This window comes from Brienomyrus brachyistius, chromosome 5, assembly GCF_023856365.1.
Source record: "Brienomyrus brachyistius isolate T26 chromosome 5, BBRACH_0.4, whole genome shotgun sequence".
Taxonomy (NCBI): domain Eukaryota; kingdom Metazoa; phylum Chordata; class Actinopteri; order Osteoglossiformes; family Mormyridae; genus Brienomyrus; species Brienomyrus brachyistius.
Window position 1 is genome coordinate 2,497,500 of NC_064537.1, and position 4,747 is coordinate 2,502,246.

The following is a 4,747-nucleotide window of genomic DNA, read 5'->3' on the forward strand; positions in this document are numbered from 1 at the left end:
TGGGGCGGCCTGTACCCCCCCACACTGACTAAGCACCCCACCCCCCCAAACCCGGCCACACTGCTGCTTCTCGATTGGCTCCCCCTCGCCTCGGATGCCGGTCAGCCCTCCTGTTCCCGGACAGCCCCGTGCCCCTCATCTCCCCTCTGTTTGAAAACACCGAGATATAAATACACCCCAGCCCACAGCTTGCCGTCACACAGCGAGCAAGCAGGGGGGGGGACATCCTGTCGTCCCGGCGAGGATCTGCGGCATCAGCCCACAGGGCAACGTTGCGGAAAGCCACCTGACCGAAGGAGCCGTGTTCGCGTGCGATGGAAGGGGAGACCGCGGAGACCACAGCGCCCCCCGCAGCCCCTGAGCCCCTCTGCCCGGGTTGCCAGGCGGAAGACTCGGCCCTGCTGCCCTGCGGGCACCGGCTGTGCGCGAACTGCCTGCAGCAGTGCCAGCGGGAGGTGGGCGCTCCGGGCTGCACCGTGTGCTATGGCCGCCAGCTGCTGGATGGAGTGCTACACCACCTGCTCGACTCTCTCTTCGAGGGCCAGCCGCGGCGAGAGGCCACCCCCGGAGGGCCCGGGGGGCCCGGCGGGCTCTGCGCCCGCCACGGAGAGGAGCTCACCCTCTTCTGTGTGGATGACGAGGAGCTGGTGTGCACCTCCTGCCAGGAGAATGAGCACGAGGAGCACCAGTGCTGCCCCCTAGAGGAGACTGTGCACGACTGCAAGGTGAGGGGTACCGTCCATATGAAACCTGCTCAAACTACACACGATCGCACACACAAAGGACAAGTTATACGTCTGTTTAAACTGCTGTGCGTTTGAGGAAAGGGCTCCTTTCAATGTCCAGCTGAACACACAGCTGAAGGTGCTTAGATACAGCGGGTTACAGCAGGAATGGGTTAAACCACTGTACCCTTCAGGCAGGTGCAGTGAGCCCCGTCCAGCTGAATGCATAACCCTCCACACCTGTTGTGGAGCTGTCTGTCTCACTGTCATGTGTCGGCTCAGAGGGAGCTCAGGGCTGCCATGAAGCCCCTGCAGGAGAAGCTGGAGGATTTCACTGCAGCCAAGCAGAGCTGCGAGGAGCTGGCAGAGCACATCAAGGTAAAGGCCCCCGATGCAGCAGCCCGTCCCCATGGCGACACTGCAGGCCAGAGCCAGACCCCACCTTCCTGTACCATCCTCCCTTAGGGCCAGGCCCAGCAGAGCGAGCGGCTCATAAAGGACGAGTTCAAGAAGCTCCACAGGTTCCTGAGGGATGAGGAGGCAGCCATGTTGGCAGCTCTCAAGGAGGAAGAGGAGCTGAGGAGTCAGACGACGAAGGACAAGATGGAGAAGTTGGCTGGAGACATACGGTCTCTGACAGATGACATTCAACTGATGGAAGAGCAGCTGGCTGCTGATGACATCACCTTCCTCCAGGTAAGTGTCCATCATGGAGCTGGTCAGCCCCTTCGAGGTCACAGCTAGGCACAGCAGGGATTGGTCACAGATCAGAACTTCTCTTTATCTTTGTCTTGGTATCTCTTTATGTGTGAACAACTTCTGCTGACCAAACTGCACCTTTCATTTCCCTTCTGTTCTGCAGAACTTCAAGGCAACCATCCAACGGTATGTGTTAGATGACCACTGATCCCACCACATACCCTGAACCCAGCCACACTGGGGGCCGTCACCTTGATGTGGCTTCCTGTTGGCTGTGATCATTTGCAGAGCACAGCGCCCCCTACAGGAGCCAATAACTGACTTCGGTGGCCTGATTGATGTACCTAAACACGCAGGGAACCTAAAGTATAGGGTTTGGGAGAAGATGCAGGACAGGGTCCAGTACAGTGAGTGAATCTGCGAGTGTGAATGACTTGTTCTTGCGTAATGATTAACACTAATTAGCTCAGCCAGTGATCAGTATTCTTATATATAATCACCACTAGTACAGATTTCTCTCCATGGACATTCTAGGTTGGAGTGCTTGACCTAATTTCTCAACCCCCCAGCCCCTGTAACACTGAACCCCAACACGGCAGACATCTGCCTCTCGGTGTCCGATGACCTGACGTCTGTGAGGTACCTGGACGAGGACCAGCACCTTCCCGACAACCCAGAGCGCTTCCGGTCCTGTGAGTGTGTGCTGGGCTCCGAGGCTTTTGATTCGGGGCAGCACGTCTGGGATGTGGAGGTGGGGGACAACTCGGAATGGGCTCTGGGTGTGGCCCGGGAGACCATCCAGAGGAAGGAGTGGTTCCCTCCAAACCCAGAGCGGGGTTTGTGGAGCATCGGCCTGTCGGCAGGAGAGTACCCGGGCACGGGGCCCCTATCGCCACACCCCTGCTGCTGAAGAAGAAGCCTGAGAAGGTCCGGGTGCAGCTGGATTGGGACCGCGGCCGACTCACCTTCTCCGATGCCGTTGACAACACTCTCCTCTACAAGTTCAAACACAAGTTTGCTGAGAAGGTCTTCCCATACTTCTCCAGCTCCTGCAAGCGGCACCCATTGCGAATCCTACCAGAGAAGGTCTGGGTCACAGTGGACTAGCGCCATGCACTACTGAGTTACCAAGGAAACCAGATGCTAACGACACACTGCTAGCAGCCTTTGTTGACATATTCTTGTCAACGTCTAAAAAGAACCAAAACCTAATCAGGACTAATCATCATATATTTTGAGTTTTCAATTGAAGGAGACACAGCACATCCTAATCTGAAAGGCAAAGCTTCTCCCTTGAAGGGGTGACTTTAGTGAAGCCCAAGCTCATAGCTTGTCTCCCGGTTAAAGGAGGCAATCATCAAATGGTTAAGGTGAGCAGTATCTTTCTGCAGCCAGACCGAACTACCACCAGTAGAAGGTTCTCCAGAATGCCTACAGAAAGCCTTTGACCGCACTCTGTAATCCCTGTGTAATTATACCGAGTGCCTGTCCCTTTAATGATTTCATTTTTATTTTTAGGGCTTGTTTTCTCTTTCAGATCTTGCTGACATCTGATGCAATTGCTGCTACTCTACAAATTAGCGTATTTTTTTTTCGTATTCTTATGTAGGATAAACCTTAGGCAGAACTTCATCACAGCAGGTTTTGTGAAAACGCTTGTCTTTCGCTCTGTTTTTCAATTAGTTTTTGCTCGATTGTGGATTTATTCAGATTTGTGATTTTTTGAATTTGCTCAAATATAAAGTGTATCGCTGCTTTCTTTCCCGCCCCGTCCCTGAGGTTTATAAGAAGCAGCATTTAATAAGAGCGTTACGCAACCATTTAATCCGTTTTAATGCTCACGGCATCCACCCCCCGCCGCCCGGGCACCTGCCCTCGCTCGTCTTCCTCATGTCACCCCGAGACTCAGGTTACACTCGACCCAAAGCAGCCGCTTCAGGATCAGATCCCACCATCCGAATTATTGCATTCGGCCGCTCTGGCGGGTTGGTGCGCGCAGTGACGCAATGCGCGCTCCAGCGTCCCGCTTCTCTCTTTCCGAACCTGCTCTCCTCATCACGCCCCCGTTTTTTTACATTCGACTTTTTGTCACTTAAGCTTTTAATGCTGCCAATGCCACTTTCGCGTCGATCATTGCATATTGTTGTATTTTAGGTATATATTTATGTGATAATCCAGTTTATTCCATTCGGCCTGTGTCCCTAACATCTTAAATACTTCATACTTAAATAGCCGCCTTGCATTACCGAAAGGTCGCGTTATTCTTAGAAAGAGTGTTTCTGGATTTGTAACTGATGACAGTATAGTTAATAGATATAAGTTAGGATAAACAAGGCATTAATTTAACACAAGATGTACACATTTTCAGTGCACAGTGCACTTTAGACGCTTACAGCTTCTGACTAAGACTCACTCCCTCCTTCTGACTTTTAGTCCTTTTCCTTCGGTTGCCCCACCTCGCGCTACACGGGAAATGTGAGTAGTGCGACATATAGAACATTAACAAAACATACAAAAAAAAATGACAATAATTTGTAATAATACCATTAATTTCAAATTGTAGAAAACCTTACAATGAAAAATGTGCAAATTAAACAACTAACTTTGATTAATTATACGTTCTATGATCGTAATATTTGATTTACTATTTATTCAATGAATATTCATATTCATTTAACGTTTAATACCGTTCAAGCAATAATTCACGTCATGAGAATGTTATCTCTTCTGAAGTGCTTACAGCTTTTTAATAAAGGCGTGAATAGAAACTACGTGTTTGAACAGATTTTTTCCTTAGTTCATTCTATATTCAGAAGCCGGTCCACGAACGCGACTCGGCGATCAGGAACAACAAGTTTCATGAGTGACACAGACAACCTGAAGCTGAAAGCAAACTTACTTAAATGACGGCAGCGCTGAAGGCACATCATTCACTTATCTGTGCTTTTTCTCGCGGACGGTGGCCGCTTCGCAGCTTCACCGATGCCAGACGTCGCGTTTGAATCATAAAGCCAGAATGTACTATTAAGAAAGCGGGATGAGACCGTCCCTGGAACAATTAGGGTTAACAGTCTAACTCAACGATCTCTCTGATGAACTTGGGATTTGAACCAGTGACCTTCTGAGCTGCATCCCTCCCATGACATTAAAAAGCCAGACCTGCTGGTGTGCCTCAGCACAGAGACTGAAATTATGCTTTTATTTAATGATGAAGGCGATAACCCCCCCCCCCCCAAGGCTCATGTTTTTCCCAAATGTTCCATGTATGCTGGGAGACGCATCAGCACCAGTGCATGCTGGGAGCTCTGATAAACCACACACTG

The 4,747-nt window shown here is 50.7% G+C and overlaps 1 pseudogene; it reads left to right on the plus strand.

Annotated features, from left to right (window-relative positions):
- Window positions 1-165: 165 nt before the first annotated feature.
- LOC125742565 (E3 ubiquitin-protein ligase TRIM35-like) lies at window positions 166-4,192 on the plus strand (annotated as a pseudogene).
- Window positions 4,193-4,747: the final 555 nt, after the last annotated feature.